The 13,504-nt window shown below is 38.8% G+C and overlaps 1 long non-coding RNA gene across 1 annotated transcript; it reads left to right on the forward strand.

The window, feature by feature from the left end:
• The first annotated feature begins 306 nt into the window (after window positions 1–306).
• On the forward strand, window positions 307–3,608 carry LOC132141016 (uncharacterized). Its single transcript, XR_009433863.1, has 2 exons — window positions 307–480; window positions 3,500–3,608. It is a non-coding gene; the product is annotated as an uncharacterized LOC132141016 (long non-coding RNA).
• Window positions 3,609–13,504: the final 9,896 nt, after the last annotated feature.

Raw genomic sequence — 13,504 nt, forward strand, 5'->3', positions numbered from 1 at the left:
GTTAGAGTAGGCTAACTGTCAGTTTATGCTGGAGGTAATGGCTTTTTGCTCTCAAACCATCATCTATTTACAGCTTATGTGCTAATTGCCTTGGATGGTCACAGAGACCAAGATCATAAATCCGTTAGCAGTTAAAACAAGCCCAGACCAACAATAATTAGGCTACCTTACGCTTCTGAAATTTCTTAAAAGGCATGGAAACCACAACAATGACACTAAAGCACACGCAACGTAGCCTGTTGTCAGCTAAAGGAGCAGGACCCCTTCTCTGACAAGTCATGGGCCCTGCATATACGTCTTAAAAACGTATTAAAAATAAATATTTGTAATGACAGTAAAACCGTAGGTGTCTTCGTGTTGTTTAATTTTTAATTTTTGAGCAAAAATATGGGAAAACAAAGGCATGTCCACAAGGGCTGAGTTTCCCGAAGCATAAGCAGAAGAAACAGAACGGAAGCAGAAGTAGAACGTCAGGTGCACGTAAGTATAGCCTACTTAATCTCTAAGGCACTTCCCCCCCCCCAAAAGCATCATCTAAGTAGATAGTAACAGTGTTCGTAGGCTATAGCTATTAATGAGAGCTACGGAGCATATTGTCGTTAGACTTTCTCCTCGTTTTCAGTTCATATGAATCAAGAGGGGATTTCTAATAAACAATGTGTGTTTTCATAATTTAAAAAGTCATTGTATAGTCTACACTAGCCTACATCCGAGAACAAAACGGAGGATGTAAAAATCGCTCAGAAAGCAATAGCCTAACCCGCACTGCGCATGTCACGTGATAGGCCCGGATTTAGCTACATACAGACACTTTACGCAGGGCTACTTTGTTAAACATAGACTTATAACTAATGGCAAGAGAGAAAAGCTAGCCTTATAAGCTCCTTATTACTGACTATTGATGTCAGAAGACAACATAGGCTCCTGAATTTTTTTTTATATAATTCAGTAGCCTAATAATTAACAATTTTTTTAACACTTTGACAAGATAAGGGTAGTTTTATTAAGCAGTATTTTCACTCTTTCGTGTTCGAAAGACCCATTCTTTTAGGCTACATATCAACGATAGCCTACCTGACGCCGGACAGCTCCTGTAATCGATGCACTGAAGTTCTAATAATGCGATGGGCCAACGCGGATGGACCGGTTTTTAAAATAACCTATGCTTACGATAACAGCGTGATTTGCAACCCATATATGTGGACAGTTTTATATTGTTTAAGACACAATATATCATGAAAAAACAAACTATATTTCATAAATAGCCTATATTAATCCAGGGATAGCATATTAGTTCAACTTTACTAGCCTATTACAAGGTATTCACCACTATTTGTTTTCGGAAACAAGGGGTTAAGTTAATTCTGTAGGAATTCAACACATCCCAATCAAAAGTATCCGAGGTAGGCTATCCCACGTCCTCATATAATTTATAATCCCAGAGAGATTGCCCAGAAACTAAATGTCCACCTTACATTTATCTGCTTAAACCTTTGCCATCGTGTTTTGTTATGGTTTTACAACGATTGTCCGAAGGAGAGCAAAGCCATAATTCCTAATGCGCACAGTTTAACACGAGCGGATTCTTAGGAAAGAAGAGCAAATATAAGCGACTGTATTTGAGGGAAAGAGCTTTTGTTGTGTGTGGTAAAGAGTCACCTCTCCTATTCATAACGGTCTGTTTAAACTACCCGCAGCAGGAATTTAATTGGAATTTCGTCTGTCTTCGGCACATCCACGCTGGAAGACACACGAGATTAATTGCTTTAAAAAGGGTGATTATGTACACGTGCAAGAGGAGTACAGATAAAGAGACATAATGTCTGACTTTTACAACATAAATTTCAAGATACATTTCATTAAAACTAAACAGTTTTACCACATAAGGACAGATATAATTAATATTAGCCTACTATCATTATAATATATAAGCCACACACAAACACACACACACACACACACACACACACACACACACACACACACACACACACACACACACACACACACCCACACACACACACACACACACACACACACACACACACAGTCAAGAAGCCTAAATATCATTTATGTTTTGTTAAGGTGTCACAGGTAAAGTGATAGAAGTGACAAAAGGTGTGAGAAGAGATCCTAAGGAACATACAACTCACTCATGCAAGCTTATAAAATGAGGACCCATATTGTTTTTATACTTACCAAGGTACTATAAAAACGTACATGTTCAGAAACATACATGTCCCAAACTACAGATAAATAAACACACTCTCTAAAGTAAACTTTAAATAACAAAAATGTAATCTCCGTCCTCTCTACCTTCAAACATGCAGCTTCATGTATCAACATTTTACAGAATATTTTCCAAGTAAAGAAAATAGCTTCCACTTTGCTTCTCCTCATAAAGTGAAAATGGGTAAAAAAAAAAAAAAAAAGTGAAAGCAGCAGTTCTATGGGGCAATGATGAGTAATATGGTAATTGGAATTGGGTTGGGAGTAATTTTCACTTTGCTGAGTAGTTAGTCAAATTAGTGCTTTAAGGCAAATAGAGCAGGTTGTTTGAGGCTAGAGCTCCAACAGGCAGCTAAATTGATGACTCACTGTAGTGTCCAGAACGGCTCTGTATAGTCAGTATATTTGTTTTTATAATTCGAGGAACAGAGAACTTCCAAGTACATCAGTGAACTGTCACAACAGTGCATATCAATAGTAGTTTCCTTATCAAATCATCTGCATAATATAATGAAGCATAAGAAGTCACTTACATTTTCTCCCTTCAGTCATCAGGTTTGCTGAAGATGTATTATGTTTGATTCAGGATTCATAACTAAGAATGAACAACATAACTAATTGTGTAGGGTGTGGTGTAGTGTATCTATGTAAACAATGCATATCAAACTGGTATCTGTTTAGTCTCACTCCCGGTAGCCCTCAGTCATATCATATGTTCAACATTGTCGCAGACCTTCTGCTATGGATTTAAACAACAAAACCTGAATCAGGGATCTGAACAAGAGCACCACTCATGATCTGGCTTCATGGCGTCTTTCCTGTCACTAAGCAAAAAGTTTCCCCATCATTTCGATTATTTTGTTTTTGACAGAGAAACTAGAGTCTAAATATGATGTTTTGAACACAGCTACTATCGTGTCCATTTCCACGTCAAAGGCAGTCAAGTAGGAAAGATAAGCCAATTTGGTCACCAAATAATATATTCCTGTATTTTCTTTTGTCCATCTTTTGCCACTCCTTTTCCATCTCTATCAGAAGGTCTTTGCTGGTGAGCTAAGTAATAGATAGTTGTAATGGCGCTGATGAATTCAGTCCTCGTCAGTGCATCTACATTTCCTTGCAATCACTACATGAAGGCAACAGACACACAACCTCAGAATCTGACTGCCTCTCTTTGCTTTGCTTTGAATAAAATGCTCTGTGAACTTTTAGTTAAATGAGACAATTGCACACTCTCAGTAAGCCTTATCTTTTTCGCTTTCTTTTTCAGATACTCAAAGATGGGCAGCAATGAGATATCCGCAGGCGTTTGGTGGAAAAAACACATGGTTCGATTATGCTTATTGATACACACACTCCTACACCCATAAAATGAAAAATACAGTACCTGCATCTCTGTTTACACGTCACCCTCTTGTACTGTACATTGAGTGCCCCTCCATCAGTTCTATTTGTCTGCAAGGGAAAATATTCATTCCTAAATACAAATTCCCCTTTACTTTGTAAAACATCAGCTTTTGATAAATATAGGCAGAGCTTTTATTTAAAATCTGTGAAACAGCATGTTTTCAAAAGTGAAAGAGGACCGATTACAGACAGCTGTGGCACTCCAAATGTGCCTCTCCACCCCATGCTTAGGACAGCAGTTAGTGAGGGACTTCCTGCATGGAAAGCTGTGTATGTTTTCCTTCAGTGAACTGAACATCCTGCAGATCTTAAATTCCAGTCAGCAGTAAACTCCCTGACCTCTGAGCACAAAATTAGGCACATCATACAAGCAAAAGACAAGAGGGAAAGGAAGGACTTCAAAACAGAGACAGGGAGAATGAGAGTTAATTCAAACTTACACACCTTCTGTGTTGCATTTCTCATAACTATACATTGTATGAAAAGGAAACTAGAGTACATGATTAATTATAGGCTATATAAGCAAAAAAAAATTTTTTTTTTCAACAGCAGAACATTTTATGATAGTCATAGTTTGTAAAGTATACAACCTATTTCTAGCTATTTTTCCTCACCTGACCATATGTTATTTTGTATTTAAGTTAATTCAAATTCAAATTAATTTGTCAAATTACAAAATGTTTTTTGCCTAAATAAAACCAGTTCCTTTATGTAACAACATGGAACACATTTGTTTTGTTACGTGATGACACAATTTTTTGCACTATATCTAATCACTGGAAAATGTGGGACAATAAACAAAGCAACCCATATAAATAGATCTAGTCATTGTATTGTAATGCTCATAAACATCCAGACTCTTTTTACATATATGTGAGATCCATTTGTTTATTATGACACATATATGCAATAAAAGGGATGATCTTGTACCGTATAATACCCTTCTATGTCTAATAACACAGTGATGTAAACAGCCATGAAAGTGTCAGATTTCATCTGCTTTTACATGAACAGGGTTGTCAGTTACAACATAAGCGGTGAACCCTCACTGCCAATGTGTTTATTGAGCTATTATCAATTGACTGATGAAACAAACTACTCACCAGTCAACATATGTTCTTGATTTGCTGGATTTATTTGATTTTAAACCATATGTTTTCTGTTTTGAAATGACTATGCAGGTTTGCAATTGAGCATTCTGTGATGATCACAAACATTAGAGTTTTGGTGAAACAATATGCTTTTACTTTTGTTTATTTTGAGCTTCAAGAGCAGTGGTGAATTTTCCTGGAGTGACGAGAGACATTTTAATCCATGTATTTCTTTTTTCATAAGGTACATTTTCCTATTTTATAAAAGATACTGCTTCATATAACTAAGATGGAAATAAAACATGTGCCTTCTGTCTTCCTCATACCACAGTCACAAAATACATTCATTGGCTATATATTTAATGCTTTTGACACTCTTCCTCTTGTCCTGAAATACTCCCATATTTCCAGTCGTCTATCAGAAAAAGCTTAAAGGTAAGTGGAGTTCCCTCATTACCTTGAAGGGCTGTTTCTGCCTTAAGTTCGCAGATGCACAGCAATTGATAAATCCAAAAATGCCATACAATAATATAATGTATAATGTACAATTCCTCTATGTATTTTTGAAGTATAGAATGTAAAATGTTAATGTTCTTACCAGTGTTGACATTTGACATATCTGAATGCCTCTAAATAAACTATTTTGGAATATGTGCATATTAAAATTTTTCTTTTGTTTCTCATTTCCCGTGTTCCCTTTGTCTGAAATCATATGCTTTATCTGGAATATTATTGTGTCCAGCTCTCAAAGGACAGAGTTGTTTCCCAGAGCTGATCACATGATCCTATCATGTGCAATGAAATTGTCTCCTATTGGTCAGTTACTCCACTATGCCACATTAGCACATCACTTTTTTTTGGATTGTTTTACAGATTGGGGGCCGGAAGGTAACGTTATTTATAGTGTAATTTTTTTTATATGTGGTTATAAATGTGCAACCCCCCCATCATTTCCCTTATTTATGTTGGTAATGACACTTGCCCTGCTTCGGTGAACTGGAGGAGAGGCCAAGGAAATCACAGTGCCTAATCACTTGAACAATGTGAGTGAAAGTGTAGCTTTCTGAACAATGCGACACCACATGATGATGTGGGTGGAAAAGAAACCTCAAATCCCAAGCACACTCTCCCTCCATCATATTCTTTCTCGACTTTTTAGCTCTCCTTTATGTACCATGTCTGTCAGCGACTTCTTTACTGGTTTTTAGGTGGTTTCGCAGATAATCAAGAAACAGTAAACACCACAGACAGTCGACTATGGCATGACTTTGCAACACGTCCCGTGCTATTACCATTATAAATGCTACGTCTTTCATCTCTTTTGCTTTAGACGTCGGGCTGTGGGATTGCAGCTGTGTGGCGGGTGCCACCAGCCTGTTCATGTCTTGCCTTGTGTGTATGTGCGTGCCTATGTGTGCGAGCGAGCGATCCCTTGGGGCTCTCTCCCTCAGTCCTGGCTCCCTGATTCGGTGTGTAAAAGCACCCCTGAATGATGGATTACTGTGTCAGTGCGGCCTGCGAAGGATTAATTTGTTTCATTGATTTCTCTTTAGGCAGAATGCCAGCGTTTGCTGCTTCCCACCTCCTTCCCGGAGACTCCCGGCCATAATAGACGGTAATGGCCTAAGACAAATCAACCCGTTTCTTGTAAAAATAGCAGCAAATAACCCCTGACTTTGCCTCACGAGCGTAAACCAGGGAGAAGCTCGATTCTGACAGCCACATTCACAGCGGGCATTAACCCCAGGAGAAAGCTCGTGCTCCACTTGAACAAAGCCATAAGTCTTGAATACTTACATTCCCTACTCACAGCTCAGAATGGATTGGTAATGACCGACTGTCTGGCTGTGCAGGTTATATATGCTTTGCCTCGGCCAATCACAGGAGTGAGTGCCCTCCTCGATCTTTACAACACCATCCTACCAAGCAAAAGTTTCTGTGCATTAGTTGAACATATGGATATCATATTTAAGCACCACAGTGAGAACCCTAACAAATGTAGCCTATAAACACTCACCCCTGACTGTGTTTGCTAGCTCGAGGCCTGCCGTTGTGATGTTTCAGGCCTGGGCAGAGGATGAGAGAGTGTGTGGAGCTCTGGCCAGGACCCTCTATGTGGTCTCTAAAGGGCCTGGAACACATAACATGCAAACACACACACACACACACACACACACACACACACACACACACACACACACACACACACACACACACACACAGAATAAAGTGTACTTTCAGAGCTGATGGGCATTCTTAGTCAAGTGTTGGATTCAGATTTTCAGTTTAGAAATCTGAGTGCAGTACTTTGAATGAACAGTAGGGAATTACATCTTGAATGGTCAGTTCAGTTTATGGGTCCACTTTAGCATGATTGGTGTAATTCATCTTTTAGAATTCTTCTTTTTCTTTTTTTTCTTCTTCTTTTTCTTCTTTCTTCTCTTTGGTATAGACACAACAGTTTTATAATGAAAACAAACTTTTACATGTATCTAGGAATGAACTAAATATATTAAATTTTTCTCAAGTTAAAGGTTCTTGTCTCTACTCCTTTTTCTGTGTATATACAGAATAGTTGGAAATGCAGACAATACATTTTACATTCATTTTAGAACAAACTAAAGATCTAAAAAGGTTAAATCTGATGTTGGACAAAGTTAATTTCTGATTAGATTTTTTTCCTGGTGAGATTTTTTTTATTTTTTTAAACACCCAATATTTTTATGTATATTTTCAATAAAACCGTGACTAGTAATATTTAAAGCTGTGTAGTCCCTATAAATTGTGGTTCTTCATCTATCTTGTCCTGAATGATTAGTTTGACACCTTGAATACACAATTTGATTTTGTCTAGTTTTTATTTCCTTTACACCAGGGCTGAATTAATATAATTTTGTTATAAATATATTCATCCCATTCAAAGACACACTCGTTCTGGTTTAAGTTCTCAGTCTCCTCTTGCAATAATTATTTACTTTCCTTCCACTGAAGGCACTGCAGTACAAACACTCGACAATTTTTATTTTTTTTACCTCAAACCAAATCAATCCTAATGCCCTTTCGGCCCTGTCTAGAAACAAAGTTCTTCAACACTGATGCTGTGGGTGGAATTAAGTAATCTCAGCTATGATACTAGCTCATTGCTAGCCTCTTCTCAGGCTCATTGCTGTCAAGGGCTGTGTTCCTCTCAGAAAAACAACAGTTCTCAGGGGTCCTTACATCCTTAAGTGGCTCCAGAAAAGGTTAGTTGTCAGGTAATTGTCCAGCTTCGCTTGGGCTTATCTTAATCATAGTGCTTCAGTTTAAGCCTGGGTCTGTGTTATGAAGAGGCTAACAGTGCTAAAGAGGGGGTGGCTAGCTCATGGGTTTTGTTTTGTTTTTTTTTCTTTTTTTGTGCCTGCCTGGTGTGCTGAGATAGCCAGAGCAAAGTACGGTAAGTTAGCGTCAAGTTACAAAACATAATGTGGACAAAGTGTTGGACTACTGTTGATACACGCAACAATATTTCATACAGAAGAAAACAAAAAGAACAAATGCAATGAAAATGCAGCAACACCTTTGAGTCGTCTAGAACCAAACAGGCAAGTCAAGGCACAATCCATTTGTCATGGTTTGTTATGTATATCTGTAAAGTGCAGTAACTTGAGGGGTTTTTGAAACCTTTGATGTTGCCATTGAGTCACTGTCAGGATCCATAGCACTATACAGGGTCCTTTGGTAACATAAAACAACAACAACAACAACAACAACTAAGAAGGCCTCTAACAAGGGTCAGCAAATGGTCGCAAACATCTATTGACTCGGTACTTAGAAAGCCAAATTAAAACACACAAAAAAAGCACAGATCGCTGATCATAGAAACATTAAAAATGTAAACCAGGTGCATTCATCCGTTGCAGCCATTCGTTCTGATGTAGTTTGCAGTGGTGACACATCTGTCATTTTGCTCCACTAACGTCAAAGGTCGAACACAAACTATAAAATATTTGTTGTGAGACCATCAATAATCTTGACATGCCGAACCATACAGTACAAAGCTAGAGGCAGAATGAAGTATCTCGACAAAAGCATCTGGTGCACATGTTGACCCAGAGGCCAAAAGGTTAGCAGCCAGACTTCTTTACCCATCCCCACCATGCTTTCATATGTTCATTTGATGGTCACTGTGGCAATTATAAAGGTATACTTCAGCCAGATCTAATAGACTAGGGGCAAAGAGCAAAGCCTTTACAGTGCGGAACCAAGTCAAAGGTTAGCATGGCCATAAGACTGATTATGGAGCATTCGATGAAAATGGCAGCAGTGTACACGCAAAACTACTCATCTTTATGCATATCTTACCTATGTGCATGCCTTATGGAAAACACATTAATGATTATTTTAGCTGTCATGCAGTAGATGCTGTTTTTGTTGTCTAGATTGTCGTTGGCTCTTAATGACTATTAAATATGAATGGCCAAGGTCATGAGGGTCACAGTCTGCATTTAGAGTGTATGACCAGTGCCACATGTAAAGGTTAAAATGGAATTGCTTGTGCCAAGTTTATGAAGAGCCCCATTTATGCAGGCCAGCAGGGGTGATTTATGACCAGAGATAAGAGGAAGGATGGGTGGAAAACTCTTTCTTTTTCAAATGCAATCAGCTTCTGTAAATACGCAGCTTACTTATATCCATCACGCTGTCACAGGGAATCGCCGTTCCCTTGCTCAGATGAAATAACAGCTTTTGTCTGGGTACAGACAACTGCGCTTTCGAAAAACAGTTGTTTTAGCATTTGTGAGAGTGATATAAAGTCCACTTTCCAAGATCCATAAGACAATATTTATTAGCCTATGCAATAACATCATTCTGAGCAAACAGTATACCACATCACAACATATTTAAAAGTAATCACTCATTTAATTCTCTGTGTAATCCATTGTAACAGCAGTACTACGTAAGCAGACGGCAAAGTTAAAAGGATGGATTGCCTCCTAAAGCAGACTCTGCTCATTCAATTGGTCATATAAAATGAAAACTGTATTTTACTTGGCATCTGATTCAGAAGCGACTGCATGTCTCATCATTACTTCCTGCCCTCATAACTAGATAAAGTTATTGCACAATTGGTCTGGTTTAATTAGTTTTAAAATAATTGATCTTCATTAAACTGAACGTTTGGGATTCATAATGTGTCCAAAAGGTATCAGGACAGACTCATATTCACAGCTGAAACTGGGAAGTTTTGTGACCGAATTGCACAGCGAAGAACATTTGTGGGTCTGTGGCCCTTAAATCTGAAAACCACTCAGTGGTAAGATTTTTGTGAAACTGCACCCCAGTGGCTCAGGGTCTGGCTGAAATGGAAAAAATGAACGAGAAATGTGCTTTGAACTCCTCGCCAAAACGGAAACACGGTCTAGTGCTGCTCATTTTAACGAGTCGTAAGGACTATTTTTGTTCCCTCATATAGTAATAAATTTGGTCTTTCCTTTTTATGTAAGCTTAATGTTTTTGTAGGTATGGATCAAAGGGTGATAATGTGGAAAACCATACGCATCAATACCTTTCAGCTCATGCCTCTCAATATCACACACAAAACCTGTTTCATTTTTACTGTATGTTGCATTTGGACTTCACCAACCAACTTTGTGGTGAAATAATGAAAATATATGAAGCACTGTGGGAAAAGACAAACAAAAAATTTAATACAACAAACCAAAATATTGGTTTGATGACTGACATTTGAAATAGGGCATAGAGCAGATGTAATTTAATCTAAGTACACCCTTCCCCCTTTTCACACACCCCTGTTATTAATGCTGTTTCCTCTTGTCATATTATGTCATATGGGGCATTTAAACAACATCATCTTCTGTAAGGGCCCTGTGTTCTGCCAGTAGTCAGAGTACAAATTATCATCAGACCAGACAGAATCATCACCACTACTTTCATCCTAGATGTTATACTGTGCTGTTCATCCCTCTACTAGTTCTTCCGAAGGATTTTTATTTATTTATTTTGGTTTTGTCTGTCTGGCAGCATATCAAATTAGAATTTGGTTTGAAAATACCGCTGAATGATTTGTATGAATTTTCTTCATGAGTATGTGTGATGTTTTGTTTCTTATTGGGATAAATCCGGTATTCTTTGTAGACTTCCCACCTGGCTGTTGGTTTGTTTGTTCAAGGAACAGAATAATATTGCAATAAAATATTATTTTATCAATAGCATGATCAATAGTGTCAGCCCACCGTTGTGTAATTATTCTGGCCTCCTGTATCAATAAAGCTGTCATGCTTGATCTCCTGATAGTGAACAGGCTGAAAAAAGAGACAAAAGCCATTCGAATGTCTTTTTTTTTGTTTTGACAAACAACATTTCTAATTTTACCTTATCCCTATCTCTATCACTAAATAGAATCATTCAAGTGTATGGCCATCAATGTACAGGCAATGAACCTGCACATTGCATTTGTTAATTAATGGAAGAGAGCTTTAAGATTGTTGAATAGTATGTTTGTCACAATGATGTCACTAGAGTTTTCCACTATATTCACACTCCACACAAATGCGTATGTAAGTACAACCACCATGCTAACACATTGCAGCAGCAGGAGCGTCAGAAGCAATGAGGCAGTTTATATCAGGGGATTGTGTTTCACGGTCTAGCTCTCCTGGGACAAACAGGCCTCAACCAATAACACTTAAGATCTGGTACAGAAAAACGCAAGATCTTTTATTGCCACTCATCATTCATGTAATATCTGCCGGCATTTGTGATTACAGAACAAGTGATTGACTAACTAGACACTGAGGTGGTGAATTACGACCAGGCTTACCTTCGAGTTCGATGTGGGACGTCTGCGTCGACAATAACTCTTCCTTCCCACTTCAACAGTAAATCGCAGAAAACGCAGAAGACGGAACAGTTAAATAATAACCTCAGATTTATTGTAAATCTGTCACAAAATTAACATTATGGTGAGGCCACTTCACGATGCAGAGAAAGAGGATGGAGAGGTGATCGATAGGAAAGTAGATGAGAGTATTGATATAGTGCAAGAGAGAGAGAGGAACGGAGAGCACAGGTAGGTTGATCGACCACCTGCACTGGAATCAATGAACTCAGGCAGTGTGGAGAGAGTCTGTATGGTAGTGAGATAGTGAGGTGCTGAAAACTGCCATCCATGGGCGACCAGAACCTTAATGTACATTTTTAAAATAAGCACCAAATAGAGCCTGGAAAATTGCTCTCCAACTTGCTACTTAATAGTAAAAGTGTTTTGGGTGGATCAACCAGTAGGAATCAAACCAAATGAAAACATTAAAATACAAGGAACTGTTTTTATGTCTGTATTGTTGTGCAAATCCATTCACAGTAGTCCATATGTCAAAACCATTTTTCACACATATTTATTAAAATACAGACCCTGGAGTGATTTTTCAAACATGGAAATTGCTCACTATGAAAGATCTTAGAGCAGCAGTGTGCAGCACATTAAAAACCTTGATTCCTTTGATGGACATTTGGAAGCCATTGTTCCATAGTAGAAAACAAGGAGGTGGTCAGCAGTACCCAAAACATCATACGCTCTTAAAAATGTGTTTCTTTATCTATTATGGGCTTTTTAAGCTCCCTTCTTTCAAAGCTCTGTATTACCCCCGGTTATATGTGCTGGGGGTGTTTTTTTTTTATCGACGTCTGCAAGAAAGAATTGGACAAGCTGACGTGGACATCTCTTTAGTCTGAGCCATAGGAATACACTGCCTGTTTCACACAGCTTTAGGCTAGTTTGCAAGAGAATCCTATATGAGCCAATATGGAGGTTGTTGTGGACAGTTTGAGAGGATTTGCTGTGTGCAGGCTGGGACAGAGGGCTTTTATGACTCAGGAATACCTTGGCTTGACTGTTCTGGAATATTGTAATGAGAAAGTAGTTTAAAGATGGAAACACACAAGAACTCAACCATAAGTATCTCCCAACAGGCAGACACCACAACACATAACATGTGCTTTTCCTCATCCACTGCTCACCTGTCCATTTCCATCTACCGTCTCCTCTGGAAGGCACACAAGTGCATCTACCTCTACATCTGTGTACCGTATACTCACAGGAGACACGTCGTTCGAGTCTGGGTCTACATTCTGCAGCCAGTGTAGACAGCTGCCTGACTGCTTGCTTCTTCCCTTGGCTCCCCTGAGACCTCCTCTCCTGCCATGCCTCTCTCCGATGGTGATTGATGAGAAGCCATTTCCGTACTTCTCCCTCGCAGACAGCACCCGGCTCTTCTCCACTGATGTACCATGTGAAGACTCCTCTCTGAGGGATGGGTTTCTCTTCAAGCCATAAAATGAAGCGTTCATGAGCTGGAAGTTGTGCTGGGCTGAGTGCAGATGCTGCAGTGGACCAGACCAAAGCCTGACAGTGGTGTGGGTGACTGAAGACGAGTCTAGTCAACCTGTTTGAGGAAAGGAAAGAGAAAAGGGGAGGAAACAGTGTGTGCTATAAGCATTAGGCTTTCTCCAGTGCTCCACAAGACAAGGTTTGTCTTGTTTGGATGCATAGTAGTCACGCAGAATGAGAGACAGATATTCAGGCAATGACTCAGGGAAACCCATTGGAAAGAAAAGTTACAAATGAAATCACTTTAATGTTTCTCTCCCTTTTCTCAACAATGAGCTAAACTAATTGACAAATGTTGCTTCTAATAAGACCCCAATAATCTCACATATGTCTCCCTTAGAGGTGTCTCAACATATTTTAATATAAACCCAAACGTTTCTCAACAAATTCC

This window comes from Carassius carassius, chromosome 5, assembly GCF_963082965.1.
Source record: "Carassius carassius chromosome 5, fCarCar2.1, whole genome shotgun sequence".
NCBI lineage: Eukaryota > Metazoa > Chordata > Actinopteri > Cypriniformes > Cyprinidae > Carassius > Carassius carassius.